The sequence below is a fragment of the Triticum urartu genome, chromosome 3A, assembly GCF_056163025.1.
Source record: "Triticum urartu cultivar PI428250 chromosome 3A, HENAU_Tu73, whole genome shotgun sequence".
In the NCBI taxonomy this organism is placed as follows: domain Eukaryota; kingdom Viridiplantae; phylum Streptophyta; class Magnoliopsida; order Poales; family Poaceae; genus Triticum; species Triticum urartu.
The window spans coordinates 280,320,981-280,338,176 of record NC_141875.1 but is presented as its reverse complement, the minus strand read 5'-3'; positions in this window follow the sequence as shown (position 1 = coordinate 280,338,176).

Sequence of the window (17,196 nt, the reverse complement as noted above, 5' to 3'; positions counted from 1 at the left end):
TTGTGGCTACGGTGGCTTGCGGCGGTGGAACTCCCGATCTAGGTTTCTTTCTGGAAGTTTGGGATTATATAAGAGGTGTTGGAGTTGGGAACAAGTCAGGGGGGTCCCCGAGGCGGCCACGAGGTAGGGGGCGCGCCCAGGGGGTAGGGCGCCCCCCACCCTCGTGGTGGCCTCGGGACTCTTCTCGACCATCTCCGGTACTCCGTGGGCTTCTTCTGGTCCAAAAATGATCTCCGTGAAATTTCAGGTCAATTGGACTCCGTTTGGTTTTCCTTTTTTGCGATACTCAAAAACAAGGAAAAAACAGAAACTGGCACTGGCACTGGGCTCTAGGTTAATAGGTTAGTCCCAAAAATTATATAAAATAGCATGTAAATGCATATAAAACATCCTATATGGATAATATAATAGCATGGAACAATAAAAAATTATACATACGTTGGAGACGTATCAAGCATCCCCAAGCTTAATTCCTGCTCGTCCTCGAGTAGGTAAATGATAAAAACATAATTTTTGATGTGGAATGCTACCTAACAAAATTATCAATGTAATTTTCTTTATTGTGGCATGAATATTGAGATCCATAAGATTCAAGACAAAAGTTTAATATTGACATAAAAATAATTATACTTCAAGCATACTGATAAAGCAATCATGTCTTCTCAAAATAACATGGCCAAAGAAAGTTATCTCTACAAAATCATATAGTCTGGCTATCCTCTATCTGCATCACACAAAATATTTAAATCATGCACAACCCCGATGACAAGCCAAGCAATTGTTTCATACTTTTTATGTTCTCAATCTTTTTCAATCTTCACGCAATACATGAGCGCGAGCCATGGACATAGCACTATAGGTGGAATATAATGGTGGTTGTGGAGAAGACAAAAAGGACAAGATAGTCTCACATCAACTAGGCGTATCAAACGGGCTATGGAGGTTCCCATCAATAGATATCAATGTGAGTGAGTAGGGATTGCCATGAAACGGATGCACTAGAGCTATAAGTGTATTAAAGCCCCAAAAGAAAATAAGTGGGTGTGCACCAAACTTGCTTGCTCACGAAGACCTAGGGCATTTTGAGGAAGCCCATCATTGGAATATACAAGCCAGGTTCTATAATGAAAGATTCCCACTAGTTCATGAAGGTGACAACATATGCGACTCTCTATCATGAAGATCATGGTGCTACTTTGAAGCACAAGTGCGGTAAAAGGATAGTAGCATTGCCCCTTCTCTCTTTTTCTCTCTCTCTTTTTGTTTTTTGGTTTTTTGGGCCTTCTCTTTTTTTATGGCCTCTTTTTTCTTTTTTATTTTCCGTCCGTAGTCTCATCCTGACTTGTGGGGGAATCATAGTCTCCATCATCCTTCCCTCACGTGGGACAATGCTCTAATAATGATGATAATCACACATTTATTTACTTACAACTCAAGAATTACAACTCGATACTTAGAACAAAATGTGAATCTATATGAATGCCTCCGGTGGTGTACCGGGATAAGCAATGACTCATGAGTGACATGTATGAAAGAATTATGAATAGTGGCTTTGCCACAAATACGATGTCAACTACATGATCATGCAAAGCAATATGACAATGATGAAGCGTGTCATAATAAACAGAACCGTGGAAAGTTGCATGGCAATATATCTTGAAATGGCTATGGAAATGCCATAATAGGTAGGTATGGTGGCTATTTTGAGGAAGGTAATGGTCGGTGTATGGTACCGGTGAAAGTTGCGCGGAACAAGAGAGGCTAGCAATTGTAGAAGGTGAGAGTGTGTATAATCCATGGACTCAACATTAGCCATAAAGAACTCACATACTTATTGCAAAAATCTATTAGTTATCAAAACAAAGTAATACGCTGTAAGTGCATCTAGTGCCACCGCTAGTTGGTTTTGGAGTATTGACGACAAACCTAGTTGAGGGACTAATGTGTTTGTGAGAATTGCAGGATAACACAGGTAGAAGTCCCTCATTGATTCGGTTTTACTACCAGAGATGACCCCTAAAAATGTATGAAGACATTGATGTCAAAGGTGGTATATGAAGATATTCACATTGAAGACAATGACAAGAGAAGACACCACGTGAAGCCTATGGAGCTCGAAGACTTAGATCTCTCGTAGTTCTCTTTCATTTGTGTTGAGTCATAGGAACCACCGTACTGTTAAGTGGGGTCCAAGAGAACCAGTCAGAACGACTGAAGTGATGCCTAAACATAAACAAAAACCTATGTCTTCGAGTGAAGACTATGAGAGCAAATCTTGTCCAGAGTCGGACAAGTCAGCTTTGCTTGTAGCCCAAGTAAAGTTGCTGTGTGGGTTTGAAATCTGACCGTTGGAACACGTGTCAGTTCCTTAGTGACCCAGGGTCATTTCGGACAAATCAGGTCGGGTTGCCTAGTGGCTATAAATAGCCCACCCCCTACAACCATAAACGGTTGGCTGCTCAGATTTAGTGCACGGCTTTTTTCTTTTGAGAGCAACCCACCTCGAAGCCTTTGAGAGAGAGAGAATTCCTTGCGAGGATAAAGCCCTAACCACCCAGAGCCAGAGAGAATTGGGCATCACTTAAGTCTTCTTGTTTGAGTGATCTGAAGACTTATTACACTTGAGGACTGTGCATCCTCCAGCCGGTTAGGCGTCGCGTTCTGAGCATCCAAGAGACATTGTGGATTGCCGGTGAACGAAGTCTGTGAAGGTTTGGGAGTCTACCTTGATGAATTACCAGAGTGATTGGGCGAGGTCTGTGTGACCTTAGCTCAAGGAGAATACAATGAGGACTGGGTGTCCTGAGCTGCAGTTCAGGACTGGGTGTCCAGGACTGTGTGTCCTAAGGTTTAAATACCTAGCCGCTCCAACAAGACGTACAGTTGTCACAGCAACTGGAACTGGTCCAACAAATCATTGTCTTCAACGAGTCACTGGTTTCATCTTCACTTGCTTTTACTTACTGTTACTCATTGTGAAGTCATTGCATGTTTGCTCTATCTTTTGTCTTCACAACGTGAATGTATGATCTGTTTGGCTTCATAATATCTTCCTACCTGATCCTTATTACACTACAGCTATTTGTCACTGTGCTTTCACTCTATTGAATACTTGACCATGGCTTGCCTAGTGTAGTCTACCTTCCGCTGCATAGTAATAGGCATATCTCTCCTGTTTGTCTTCATAACTTCCACGTTTTGAAGACTTTCATAAAAATCGCCTATTCACCCCCCTCTAGTCGATATAACGCACTTTCAATTGGTATCAAAGCAAGGTGCTCCCTTGTTCTGTGTGATTCGGTTTAACCACCTAGAGTTTTAGCTATGTCGGCTGCAGGGATAATTAAAGTCTCCGTTGCGTGCCCCGTCTTCGATGGAACTGAATATCCCTACTAGAAGAATAAGATGCGCATGCATCTTGAAGCCATTGACGTCGACCTATGGTATGTCGTCGAGAACGGCGTTCCCAAGGCTGGAGAAGGTGTCACTGCTGCTGATGTCAAGAAATTCGTTCAACTGGACTCTACTGCCAAGAATATCATCTGTGGTCATCTGACCAAAGGACGGTATGGCCGTGTGAGTGCTTTGAAGACATCCAAGCTGGTCTGGGACTGGCTCTCCAAGGTCAATGAAGGCATCTCAACCCAGAGAGATCAGAGAATAAGTGTTCTTCGCAACCTCTTCAACCGCTTCAAGCGAAATGACAATGAGAATGTCCAGCACACATTTGATCGACTCACTGACATCACAAATGAGCTTCAAGCCCTCGGCGCCACTGAGATCAGCAAACATGAAGTCGTCAAGACGCTGCTGAGATCACTTGATAGTTCATTTGACATCCTAGCCCTGATGATTCAAGAACGTCCTGATTTCAAGACACTCGATCCGTCTGACATACTTGAGAGGCTCAACACACATGAGTTTCAGCTTTCTGAGAAAAGAGATATCTACGGTCCAAACTATGGGCGAACTCGTGCCTTGAAGGCAAAAGCTGTTTCATCATCTGAAGAAGAATCTGACAGCAGTTCTGATGATCCTAAAGACATTGGAAGGGAACTTGCAATGCTTGTGAAGAAGTTCCAAAAATTCACCAAGAAGAAAGGCTTCAGAAAGTCTTCACGATCAAGCTCAAGGAATGATGAAGCTTCTGCTCATGACTACAAGAAGAAAACATGCCACAAGTGCAAGAAAACTGGACACTTCATCTCTGAGTGTCCACAGTGGGAAAATGAGAACAGAAAGAAGAAGAAGAGCAAGGAATATGACTCTGACGACAAGAAGAAGAAGAAATACTCAAAGTCTTCTTCCAAGTCTTCTTCAAAGTCTTCATCACACAAGAAGAGCTCATCTGGCAAGGCACGTGCGTTTGTTGGCAAGGAAATGGATTCAGAGGAGGAGTCCGCTTCTGAGGAGGCAGAGGTGGAGTCTGAGGAGGAGTCTGATTCTGGCATTGCAAGTCTGGCTACAGCATACGTCGCCAAGTCCATCTTCAACACTGAAGACAATGACTTCATCACCAACACCGATGCAAATGACAAGGACTACTCCGCTCCTACCTACTGCTTCATGGCACGCGGTGCCAAGGTAAACACATTCACTACTCACTATCAAACATCTAGCGACGATGACTCTGATTGTGGTTCGAAACCTAGCTACAAAACACTTGCTAAAATTGCAACTGAACAACAGAAAGCTATGGAACATATTCAAAAACTGTTAGACAGAAGCGATGATCTGTTGGGTGCTGAAATGACTCGATCTGAATCCTTAATTGAAGACATAAAAAATCTTCACGTTAAGTATCAGGAACTTGAAAGTCGTCATGATACTCTCTCAACAACTCATGAAAAGCTTTCCTATGATTATCTTCAAAGGAAGCAAGATCTTGAGAAATTGAGAGCGGCTCATGAAGATCTTCAAAAGGAAAACGAGTCACTTCGCACCAAACAGATCAGTTCCGCTCAGGAAGGATTTGAACCACCATGTCTTAAATGCATTGAACGTGATAATGCTACTTCTGTTGCTGAATGTTCCACTGCTACTGCTGTTGCAATATCTTCAACTGTTGATGTGGTAACTAACTCCTCTGCTGAGGATACCACCGCTATTGCTGATGAGAATGCTAGGTTGAAGACATTGCTTGAAACAGGGATGTACAAAAGTCTTAAAGGGCATCAAACATTATGTGATGTCCTCAAGAAGCAGATTCTGAACCGAAACCCTAGGAAAGAGGGTGTTGGGTTCGTAAGGAAAATGAATGCAGATGGCTCTTACTGAAAACTTGAGCAGTACCCCAAAACCAAGTGGGTTGCTGCAAAGGAACCTTCAGCAGATCCATCCAATCTATCTGGCTTCACTTGTGCTAACCCCATTATCATTGATGAATCCTTTGATGCAAACTATGTACTGTTTAAGAATCAGAATGGTGAAGTGTTTGCCAGGTACATTGGTACTAACTGCAGGAATGGACCGCCTATGAAGAAGATCTGGGTTCCGAAAAGGTGTCTGGAAAATCTTCCCGTGAATGTCTTCATGACACCTCACATGAAGAAGACAAACCTCAGACCAAAGGCTTCGTACGGTCCAAAGGCTTCATACAGACAGAGGACTCACCTGAGTCGCACTAACGCAAATGTTTTGCAGGGAAATCATACTCAGGCATATGAATATGAGAGCGGTTCATCAAACCGCCATGTTCATATGACCAAGAACTATTCTTCCTATTCTTATGAGTACTACTGTCCGCCTGCTAGACTGTTTGCTAGGGCTCCAAAGCCAAAATTCTCAGATGTTGCACTTAGACTTATTGCTTCTAAGCCACCCTTGAAGATGTGGGTGGCTAAGAAAGCTTAACTCTCTTTTGCAGGGAAAGGTCTCCAGCAGAAAACCAAAATCTTCTGACGCTATTGCTGGGGACCTTAAACATCTTGTAGGGCGCAAGATCAAATGCCCGAATGGCATTACTATGTACTTCGTTCCTGAATCACATGCTACTCTCCCTATTAGTCCTAATCTAGATCTAAGTTTTCATAACCCACTGGTTCGTCAAATGTTTTTGCTTCATAATTCTCTTCGTGAAGCCTATCCCCCTAACTGCATTGTAGGGTACGACACCAGCGTCTTCAGAATGGATTATTGACAGTGGGTGTACAAATCACATGACTGGTAAAAGAAGCCTTCTTATGGACTCAACCGTACGTCCATCCGACAAGAGTCACATCACATTTGCTGACACTGGTAAAAGTAAGGTATTGGGTCTAGGTAGAGTTGCAATCTCAAGGGATCAACACATGGATAAAGTCATGCTTGTTGAATCCCTTGGCTTCAACTTAATGTCTGTCTCAATGCTTTGCGATTTGAACATGATCGTAATATTTGGAAAATATCGTTGCCTGGTACTAATGGAATCTGACAAGTCTCTAGTGTTTGAAGGGTATCGGAAAGATGATTTGTACGTAGTAGATTTCTTAGCAGGGCCACAGCTTGCAGTATGTCTTCTGGCAAAAGCTTCAGAATGCTGGCTTTGGCATTGGAGGCTTGGGCATGCTGGCATGAGGAACCTCCACACCCTTGCGAAGAAGAAGCATGTCATAGGCATCGAAGGCGTCAAGTTCAAGAAAGATCACTTATGCGGTGCCTGTGAAGCAGGGAAGATGATGAGGGCCAAACATCCCTCGAAGACAATCATGACCACTACTCGACCCTTCGAACTGCTTCACATGGATCTTTTTGGTCCCACTCACTACTCAACTTTTATCACTACTGCTTGCCTATATGGCTTTGTCATTGTTGATGATTACTCTAGATATACATGGGTGCATATAATCCTTTACAAGACTGAAGTGCAGGATGTCTTCAGACACTTCACCAATCGAGCAATGAACAACTATGGCGCCAAGATAAAGCACATCAGAAGTGACAATGGCACTGAATTCAAGAACACTGGACTTGATACATATCTTGATACCTTGGGAATCACACATGAATTCTCAGCCCCGTACACGCCACAGTAGAATGGCGTCGTCGAACGCAATAATAGAACACTCATTGAGATGGCCAGAACGATGCTAGATGAATACAAGACTCTAAGAAAATTCTGGCCTGAAGCCATTGACACTGCATGCCATACAATCAATCGTGTTTATCTTCACAAGCTTCTGAACAAGACATCTTATGAACTCCTAACAGGCAGGAAGCCAAATGTCAGTTACTTCAGAGTATTTGGCGCAAGGTGCTGGATCAAGGACCCACACCACACCTCAAAGTTTGCACCAAAAGCACATGAGGGTTTTATGCTTGGATATGGAAAGGATTCGCACTCCTACAGAGTCTTCAATCTCTTTCATTACAAAGTGGTTGAAACAGTGGATGTGCGGTTCGATGAGACCAATGGTTCACAAAGAGAGCAACTGCCAAATGTGCTAGATGAAGTTCCATCTAGTGAATCAATCAAGCTAATGGGAACTGGAGAGATTATACCTTCTGAAGCTCATCCTGAAGAAGAACTTATCATCTCAGCACCTGATCCACATGAAGACAATGCTCAGCCTGAAGACATTCCTCTCAACAACAACACAGATCAGCAAGAGCAAAGTCTTCGTCCTGTACATCCTCGTGTTGCCAATGAAGTGCAGATTGAGAGAATAATTGACAGCATCAATGCACCTGGTCCACTCACTCGTTCAAGGGCAACTCAGCTGGCAAATTTCTGTGGGCACTTCGCATTCGTCTCAATTACAGAACCCAAGAAAGTTGAAGAAGCCTTCATGGAACCTGAATGGATTCAAGCTATGCAAGAAGAGCTTCAACAGTTTGAGCTGAACAATGTATGGGAACTGGTTAAGCGTCCTGATCCACGGAAGCACAATATAATAGGCACCAAATGGATATACCACAACAAGCAAGATGAGCATGGTCAAATTGTCAGAAACAAAGCTCGTCTCGTTGCTCAAGGATATACTCAAGTGGAAGGCATTGATTTCGATGAAACATTTGCTCCTGTGGCCAGACTTGAAGCCTTACGTATACTGCTGGCCTATGCAAATCATCATAACATACTTCTATATCAAATGGATGTGAAGAGTGCCTTTCTCAATGGCAAGATTGAAGAAGAAGTGTATGTTGCACAACCGCCTGGGTTTGAAGATCCAAAACATCCTGACATGGTATACAAGCTCAACAAGGCACTGTAAGGCCTCAAACAAGCCCCTCGGGCCTGGTATGACACACTCAAATATTTCCTGAAGAGCAAAGGCTTCATACCTGGTTCCCTAGATCCCACTCTCTTCACGAAGACATATGATGGTGAACTGTTTGTGTGCCAAATTTATGTGGATGACATTATCTTCGGCTGCACCAATCAGAAGTACAGTGAAGAGTTTGGCTATATGATGCAAGAGCAATATCAGATGTCTATGATGGGGGAACTGAAGTTCTTCCTCAGTCTTCAAATATGACAACAACGTAACGGCATCTTCATATCTCAAGAGAAGTATCTCAAAGAGTGCCTGAAGAAGTTTGGTATGCAAGACTGCAAAGGCTTCACAACACCGATGCCAGCCAAACATCATCTGGGTCCCGACGACAATGGTAAAGAGTTCGATCAAAAGGTATACCGCTCCATGATTGGTTCTTTGCTTTATTTATGTGCATCTAGGCCAGATATTATGCTTAGTGTTTGCATGTGTGCTCGATTTCAAGCGGCACCAAAGGAATCGCATCACTTAGCTGTGAAGCAAATTCTTCGATATTTGGCTCACACCCCAACTCTCGGATTATGGTATCCAAAGGGCTCAGAGTTTGATCTGGTTGGATTCTCGGATGCTGATTATGTTGGTGACAAGGTTGATCGGAAGTCTACATCAGGCACATGCCACTTTCTGGGACGATCACTTGTATGTTGGTCTTCAAAGAAGCAGAACTGTGTATCCCTCTCCACTGCTGAATCTGAATACATTGCTGCTGGATCTTGCTGCGCTCAGCTTCTGTGGATGAAGCAAACTCTCAAGGACTATGGCATTCAACTGAAGCAAGTGACACTTTACTACGACAACGAAAGCGCCATCAAGATTGCCAACAACCCAGTTCAGCACTCGAAGACAAAGCACATAGAAATTCATCATCACTTTCTCAGAGATCATGTTGTGGAGGAAGATATTGATATCATACACGTCAACACTGAAGATCAATTGGCAGATATCTTCACCAAGCCCTTGGATGAGAAGAGATTTTGCAAGTTACGGTGTGAGCTAAATATCTTGGAATCCTCAAATGTCCTGTGATCAGGCACACATCCTAACACTTATGCATATTGATGACTTAGATGTGCAACACACGAAGTAACGTATATCTTCAATCAATGAAGACATACATTCTAAGTGTGAATACATTAATGTGGAATTTGACTTCGGAGCACCACGATAATTGTGCGCCGTGTCTGGGTCTAATACTTCCTATACGGTGGGTAACGCCACCACCAAACGTTCTATTTTGAAGTGTTTCACTCATGGCGTTACCTTGCAATGTCTTCACATTTGGTTTGGCTTCAATCTCAACATGTCTTCATGATTATCTTCACTATGTTGATTATATATATATATATACTAGTGTTCTGTCCTCTACAGCATTCACTTATAGCTATGTCTTCTTGTTAGAATCTTTTGAACTAAGTGAATGTGATCGGACCCTAACCTCTCTATGCTTTCTATCTCAAATTCTATCTCTCCAAGTCATATGCATTCTATTGAAACTGTCGAATGTCTTCTCTGCGCCCTTGTCAGCAGAAGACACAGAGACAACCTTTAAGTCCGTTTTCAATGCTCATTCATCCACATGAAATCCGGAGAAGTAGGAACGACCACCCGACAATCCAGGCGTGCGTTGGACATGGAACAAACCCCAAAATTCCGCATGATGGCCACGTGTCACTCAGATGCGAATCGCCAGGGGCACCTGTGTAATAGCGCAGTGCCGCCCCTGTACCTATAAATACACACTTACAGCGGTCATTATCCCTTCTTCCACCCTCGCACGAACCCTAGCGCCACCGCTAGCCCTCGACGATGCCGGCGACGAAGGGCTTCGCTGCCGCAACCTCTCCGACGCCGTCTTCACGCCGATCGCGGACATCGTCCTCTCCGCCGTCACCGTAGGTGTCCTCCGTCGCCAAGTTAGGGCATGGAAGATTGAACTGCTCGGCCTCATCTCCCACTCCGTCTAGCAGTTCTTGGTGTGGTAAATAAAACTCCCTTTTACGGCACTGTTGATCCTATGGATTTATCACTTTCTACCATAAGAAGTTTCTGTTCACACAAGTTAGATCTCCCTCATACTGCATCTCATAACATGCCTAGTATATTCACTTGTGCTTCACAAAGTAGTTAGATTCCTCACTTGTACTGATCTGTGGGTTCGTACAAATCTGGAACCAACTTCTTATCTATGAGTGAATGTCTTCGCACGATGAGGTCAATGTCTTCTAAACTGATTTATCTTCAAAATCTTTTGAGAATGCATATGACCTCTTCCCCTTCCCTCGCACCATAATGCTATCACAGGTACATGTCCGTGGGAGAATCCTTTGGTTCTCATAGTCTGCATTCATTTGCAGAGTTCTTACAGTATCACATAAATTCTCCTGAAGCCAGTTCCTGTTGGTCCAGCAAGAGAAAGCCTTTGAAGCCTTTGAACGTCTTGAAGCCTTTCAAGTTAAAGTTTATGGCTTCAGAGAAAGCAGCAAGGAAGGGGGGCAGACAACGTCGTGGCGGAACATCCAGAGATCTGCCTGATGAACTCGCAGAAATGTATAAGACAGATCCTGAAGAGGATTATAGTCAGCGCAAGACCCGAATCCAATGGATTCGACGCTATTGGGCAGAACAATGGTTCAAATACCGCTTCGCAACCCAAGAGTATGCTGAGAAAAGTGCCATCAAAAGACCGTGGGGAGACATCCTATACAAGAATCTTCTACCCAGGTCCAGAGATGAAGCTATTGCCCAAAGCTTCTATCCATGCATGGTTCGTGGGCCACAGCCTGATGATGCACATCCGTCGTCACTACTCTGGTGTCGTGACGACAATCTGTTCAAGCGCAACTTTCAGTTTGCCCAAAACTCAGCGAAGCAGAACAAGAAGAAATTTGGGTTAGACTTCAACCCTGGTCCCTCTGCACCAAGGGCAGATGGCACACGCGAGGCAGAACCCAATGTCATCGGTCCTTATGCCAACCTAGAAGGCCTCATTACCCGCATCTTGGTTCAAGGGACTGCAGTGAATGAGCCTCCAGCTGACTCTGAATCAGAAGAAGCTCCTGCAGTGCTGAAGCCAAAGAAGATGAAGAAGCCTAAAGCTTCAAAGCCTGCCTCTTCACCGAAAATCTCAAGGGCGAAGCCACTTGCAACTGCACCTCCTGAAGACAGTGTGCAGTCTGAAGACATATCCCGCATCTCAAAGCCCCAGAAGGCCAAGGTGCCTCTGCCACACAGCGGCCAAGAGCTCACAGCTGCTGCCATTCTGCGCAATGATGACATTGACCTGTCAAGTGATGAAGACCTAGCAGATGACGCTCTTGAGCAACTCATCAAGAGCAAAGAAGAAGCAGAAATCTTCAATGATCTGCCGCTCTTTGACGTCACCATCATCCACAACTTCATTGACGTGTGGTTTGACACGCCAAACATCAGCTTTGATGATCTGCAGCTACCCATTGGCCTCAGTGTCGCCTTCCAAGGCGCCATTGCTTCAGAACTTGCTATTGCCCAGCGCATTGTTGAGCTGAAGCAGAAGATTGACTATGAAAAGGCTCAGTTCAAGAAGCATATGGCCAAGCTCAGCGTGCAAGAAGTGAAGAACTTCAAGACAATGATGCACGAGCTCAAGGAAGCCTTTGTGAAGAAGCGTGCAGAAGCTCAGGGTTCACGTGAGCGCATGAAGACTTTGGCTGACAGATGTGTGCAAGCCTATAATGAGGCTGAGAAGCGCAAGGCACTTGGGCATCCTGGCATCGACCCCAGGATGGCTGCAAAGAAGATGAAGAAGCCTACTATGGCTGAACCTGATGCACCAAGCCAAGAAGCAGTTCCGATTGTCTTCCCAACAAGAATGACTGGCTCGAAGCCAAAGAGACGGTCAACAGCTTCAAAGCTCAAGAAGATAAGAACTGCTGAAGCTGAAGTTAGGAAGAGGAAACACTCTGAAGCCTCTCCTACTGCCCCCACCAAGAAAAAGAGAAAGACCAAGAAAGCTCGGGCCGCTCCCACAGAGCCCTTCATAGTTGAACCCATTTCCATGATTCATCCTGACGCAGAACGTCAACTGACAGTTCATGAGCCTGCTTCCATAGAGGCTCCTGAAGCTGAAGATATTCCAGCAGCTGATCCCATCGCTGCTGAAGACATTGGTCATCATGACAATGTAGAAGATGATGCAGTCCTTCCTCAGTTCGAAAACAGCAAACTCATCAGCATTGGTCGTCCACTGACGCCAATTGCCCAGGATGCCTCATGGGCGGATCGCCCACAAGAGGAAGAAGACAATGAGGCCCAGCCCACTCAATCTCCACAGGCGTCGCCCGCGTTCCACAGGCTTCGCAAAGGTCCAAGGCCTCAAGTCTCTGCTGAAGACATTCCGGCTGCATCAGCCGAAGACGATGAAGTACCCCAAGTTTCCCCGTCTCACCAAGAAGCAGTTCTTACGGAGAACGTGCTTGTGTCCGACCCTCCAGCTCGTCAAGTGGAGGATGAAAATCTTGAGGCTGCCACAACCAACAATGAAGCTAATGTGGAGCCCTCCCCAGCAAAAGCTTCAGAAGACAGTGAAGCCACTGATCCTGACACTTCTGTTCCTGAGTTTGCTGCCGGTCCCTAATTCAACTATCATGTTGAGCACAGGCCTCAGGTCCAGAAGCCAATCCCAAGACTGCCAAGGTTCCCAGGTCCTGCATCAGCACCTGGCTCCTTCAACATCAATGGCTTCAGGGCAGACAACAAGTTCTTCAATAGCTCCAGGAACCCCTACTCAAGGGAAAGGATATCATCTGATCGGTTCTGGAGCTATCCTCAGCGAAGCTATTACTCTTGCATTCTTTACAACCAAGGTCGCATCTTCCCACACAAGCGCCTTGACGTTGAAGCTATAGCTGGTCTGCCCTGTCTCGAAGAAGCGTTGGATTGCTTCAAGCAAGTGCGTCTGCTGCAGTTTGTTACTGATGAAGAGCATTGGAATGAAGAGCTGCTGCTACAATTCTATGCCACACTTCACATCAAAGGGTACAACAGAGATCCGAAGACTTGGGTCCTGGAGTGGATGACTGGCAATGTTCATCACGAAGCCAATGCATTTGACATCATTGAGATCATTCATTTGCCCACTCCTGGCGATCTCTTCGAGCAAGGCTGTCAGTTGTGTACTGAAGCTATTAAAAGCATCTTTTAGAGGCCTGAACCTAATATGAGTCAGATGCTCAGCATGATGAAGCCATTGCCCCAAGATGCTGCTTATCCCATAGAGTTCTTCGTTGAAGACCTTGAGTATCTGCCAAGAACCATCTATCACATCATCAGGCGGACTCTCTGGCCCATTAAAGGACACTCTCCAAATGCCAAGATTGAGGGTGCAATGAAGACTATGATATTCTATATCCTTCATGGCAAATGCTTCAATGCACAGGACTTCTTCATACGCCAACTTGCTGCATCAGGCTCTGATTTGTTTGGTTTGAAGTTCTACGCCCCTTGGGTAATGCGGCTGATCAAACTTCACTCTGCTATCTTGTATCAGCCCTCTGCCCGCAACCATCATATCTTCTTGCCAGATGTGGATACCTCTACTGAAGCCATCTATCCTGAACCTGCCAAGCAACCTCTAAGTCTTCAGAATGCAGAACACCAGACCTTCACTCAAAACATTGAAGGTACTGAAGCAGTCTCTCGGGTGTATCCGTTGGCTGGCACTACACGTGCACCACGCCCTGCTTCCACTGAAGCCACTAACAGCACAACTGCTCCAAGACCCAAGAAGCGCACTCGTGTCCTCAATGACCGAGAGCTTCTTGTGGCCCTTCATCAAAAACAGGATAGGCATCATGACTGGCTGAAGCGTCAGATGAAAAGCCTCTTGGTGGATGTTAATCGCATTCGAAATCTTGCCACCAAGAATGCTTTCGTTACCCATGAAACCTGTCACCGTACATGGAAAGGGCTAACGATGATGTGTTCTGAAGCTGATCTTCAAGAGGATGGCTTCACTGAGCGATTCAAGTTTGACTCCACACCTCCTAGAAGGGCTGTGCTGCGAGGAACACCATCACTTGAAGACTTTGAATTCTCTTCCTCTGCTGCCATAGTGACTGCCAGAGTCATTGAGGATGAAGACGATGCTACTTCACCACCACCCTCTTCAGCACCGCAAAACGCCACCAACGACCCTGCTGCTCATGGGAACGAGTAGAAACTCTATGTCTTCAAACCTTTTTGGTCCTTACTGACAAAAGGGGGAGAAGCATATGAGGTTGATAGTCTTCAAGCGGGTCCATATGGGCGGGTGCTTTATATTTTTCTATCTTTTGCTTCGTGCTTACAACTCTCGTTTTGCTTCATTTGGTTCTTTGAGTTGTAACACTAAAACTTGATGGTCGTCTGCTACTTGTTTGCCACCTTGCTTTGCGAAGATAAATTCCGCTTGTGCAACGATAAATTCCGCACTTAGATCATTCTGCAGACGTCCATTTTCCATTATGCATGACATTATCTTCGTATACTTTTATATGCATAGTGGATTGTCATCATAAGTTGAAGTGGATCTCCAAAAGTACAACCTGCCATGTGCATTTGCATTCCAAGAGCAAATTACTTATATGCACATCTTCAGGGGGAGCCCTTGCAACTTATGAAGACAATTCCTTATCCTTTACAATTTCACATATTATATTCCCCGTTGAAAACTTCAACTAGTTTGTCATCAATCACCAAAAAGGGGGAGATTGTAAGTGCATCTAGTGCCACCCCTAGTTGGTTTTGGAGTATTGACGACAAACCTAGTTGAGGGACTAATGTGTTTGTGAGAATTGCAGGATAACACAGGTAGAAGTCCCTCATTGATTCGGTTTTACTACCAGAGATGACCCCTAAAAATGTATGAAGACATTGATGTCAAAGGTGGTATATGAAGATATTCACATTGAAGACTATGACAAGAGAAGACACCACGTGAAGCCTATGGAGCTCGAAGACTTAGATCTCTCGTAGTTCTATTTCATTTGTGTTGAGTCATAGGAACCACCGTACTGTTAAGTGGGGTCCAAGAGAACCAGTCAGAACGACTGAAGTGATGCCTAAACATAAACAAAAACCTATGTCTTCGAGTGAAGACTATGAGAGCAAATCTTGTCCAGAGTCGGACAAGTCAGCTTTGCTTGTAGCCCAAGTAAAGTTGCCGTGTGGGTTTGAAATCTGACCATTGGAACACATGTCAGTTCCTTAGTGACCCAGGGTCATTTCGGACAAATCAGGTCGGGTTGCCTAGTGGCTATAAATAGCCCACCCCCTACAACCATAAACGGTTGGCTTCTCAGATTTAGTGCACGGCTTTTGTCGTTTGAGAGCAACGCACCTCGAAGCCTTTGAGAGAGAGAGAATTCCTTGCGAGGATAAAGCCCTAACTACCCAGAGCCAGAGAGAATTGGGCATCACTTAAGTCTTCTTGTCTGAGTGATCTAAAGACTTATTACACTTGAGGACTGTGCATCCTCCAGCCGGTTAGGCGTCGCGTTCTGAGCATCCAAGAGACATTGTGGATTGCCGGTGAACGAAGTCTTTGAAGGTTTGGGAGTCTACCTTGAAGACTTACCAGCATGATTGGGCGAGGTCTGTGTGACCTTAGCTCAAGGAGAATACGGTGAGGACTGGGTGTAACGCCCCAAGACCGGAGCTTCAGATGCCTTCCAGGGTTTCCGGGTTTCATTGTGTGTTTTGTTTCGTCTGTTGCATTCATCTTTGCATCGTGTGCATTGCATCATGTCATCATGCCATCATGTCATTTCTTTTCTTAACTCAACTAATTAAACCGTATGGATCTTCGATCCATTTAAACCGAGGGAATTCACATGGTGATTCTCTTTACAACATATCCTCTCGATATTTAGAGAGCTATAGTAATTATTCCATTTATTTGGAATTAACCATAACACACTTGAAAATATCCCATGCCTTTATTATCTCAATTCTTGGTCTTCAAACTTTGCCCATAAATTCTTTCGTCATTTTTCGGAGCTCCACCAAAAATCCGAACATTTTCAGACCTTCCTAACCCTCACTTCCTATTCGAACCATTTGAATTCAAATCAAATGAGTGTGAATTTTAAACTTTGAAAAATGGCCACTCCATTTTTCTTGGATCATACACATTTTTGCGAGTCCGGAAATATTATCCCCATGCCCAGATTCCACCCTTTCCTCCTCTTTCTTTTCTTTCTCTATTCTATTTTGTTTTTAAATGGAAAAGGAGAGTTTAAGAGATGAGAGAGGGAGTGGAGAGCCCAGCGTCCCTGCCAGCTCTACCAGGCCGGACAACCAGCGCCCTCCACTGCTTCGGCCCATTTTCCTAAGGCCCAGTCTCTTTTCCTAACCCTAGCCTTCCTGAGCCCGTTCCCTCGATGCCAATCCCTCTCCCTCTCGATCTCTCCCAGCGCCGCCAGGGAGACCGCTGCCCCTCTCCTTTCCCGATCCCATCTCCTCCTCGCTTCCCTTCCGCAGCCACCCTTCTCCCACGATCCCCTCCCTCTCCTCTCGATCTCGCACCTACAACCGATGCCCTCGCGCACCCTGGCTATCCTCCTGCACCCTTGTGCTCGCGAGCAAGGAACCCCGAGGACGTGAGCCGCCCTCCTCTACCAACCTACGCCGCCCCCTTCCTCTTCAGGCGGCCATGGAGCCCCGCCGCCGGCGCCCCGCAGCCGCCGCCGCTCTGCCGCCATGCTGCGCCCCACCTCCATTGTCATCGCGCCCCTGCCGAACCTCCCGATGACCCGCATCTTGTCCGGTGGCTCCGGCGTGCCTACGCCACCTCGAGCGCCCAGCAGGAGCCTCGCGCCGCTCGCTCCCTTCGTCATCTGCATTGCCGGAGTTCGCCGGAGCCCCAACATCAATCCCCAGCGTCGTCACCTTCCTGCCTCCATGGCCGGCCTCTCCGAGAGCTTAG